Genomic DNA, 1,610 nt, shown 5'->3' with positions numbered 1-1,610 from the left:
CTTATGAGAGGTGTCTATTCACTCCAAATGCTAATTTTTCAATTGTATCTTTAGATTCATGGGATAGAATTTTTTTTTTCCATATTTTCTAGACATTAGTGCACTGTCTAAGGAGTATCTGGGAAAAATTCCCCCCATTTTGTAAGTTATCTGTTTACTCTGATTGTGGATCCCTTTGCTGGAGAATGTTTTTAATTTTTTTTCAGGATTTTTTTGTCAAATGACTTTTCTTCATCTACTAAGGCAATCGTTTGATTTCTTTCCTTGTGTCTGTTTATGTGATGTATTACATTTGTTGATTTGGTTATGTTGAGCCATCCTTGGAATAAATCCTACTTAGTCATGGTGTATGGTTTTGAGGGTGATTTGCTCCGTTCCATTATTATCTTATTGATGACTTTTGCATCTGTTTTTGCATTTGTGCTCATTGAACAGATTGGCCTGTAGTTCTCTTTCTGGTCAGGACCTCCTTCCAGGAATGGCTTGGGGAGTACTGCTTCCATTTTGATTTCATGAAAGAGTTTGAAGAGTATTGGTGTTAGATCTTCTCTAAAGTTCTTGCAAAATTTGGCAGTGAATCTGACAGGACTTGTGCTTTGCTTAGTTTGTAGTACTTATATTAATTTTTTAATTTCATTGACTGATGTTGGAGTGTTCAGGATTTTTACATCTTCTTGATTCAGATTGTTTTTTAAAGCACTAATGCCTTTATGATGGCATAAAGTAGTATGTTACATATTAACTGATTTCACATAAAATCATATACAATGGTAGAGAAACCACTGCACAGATAGCCTTAACATAAAAAATGGCTGCAATTCAAGTTTATTTAGCTGTTTGACACATAAATTGGAAAATATTTTCTCTGTAGAAAATAGTAAAAATGATCATGTTTTCCAGGCTAGCCCAAAAGGCCATTTAAAGCAAAAAGCTGAATTACAGGTTTATAAATACGGTTTGAGTTCTGGGATCTAGAAGAAACATTAGCTTTGTGTACTGAAGCATACATGTTTTTCTTAAAATCAAGTTGCATGAGGTGAAATTGCTATTAATTCTTCCCTTTTGTTCTTCATACCTGATTGTTCAATTATATCTTTATAAGATATTTAATCCTATCTAAAATTTAAAATGTTATTACTATTAAAGCACACCAAGTCTTTGTGCAAAACCAGAATCTAATAGATTAGAGTCCATAAGGCACACGTGGGTAGGCTATCACCCAACACATTCTCCTAATTCCCTATGGCTTGACAGAACACCAGGAGGGACAGGAATAAAACAATAAAACTGACAAGTGGACCAAGGAATGAAAGCCAAGAGAACTCTAAGAGGGCAGGAGACACTTAGACAGGACCCTATGAAGTTCAGATAGAAAAAGGGCATTGCTTTGGGATCAGGCGCTGAGTTGGTTCTCAAGGCTCTTTCTACAAGGTGCTCAAGGTAATTGAGTGAAAATGAGACAAACTGTGTAGGTTTAACTTTCCTCCAAAGCTTGTCCCAAGATTTCCCTGACCATATATTTTTGACCCTGTGTAGCCCACTAGAAGTTAAGCTCTTGATAGATTCATGACACATTAGGTGCTGACACACTCTTCAGCAATACAAGATTG

The sequence above is a fragment of the Octodon degus genome, unplaced genomic scaffold (genome assembly GCF_000260255.1).
Source record: "Octodon degus isolate 3935 unplaced genomic scaffold, OctDeg1.0 scaffold00135, whole genome shotgun sequence".
NCBI classification, from domain to species: domain Eukaryota; kingdom Metazoa; phylum Chordata; class Mammalia; order Rodentia; family Octodontidae; genus Octodon; species Octodon degus.
The sequence above is the reverse complement of the archived record's forward strand: the minus strand, read 5'-3'. Positions refer to the sequence as shown.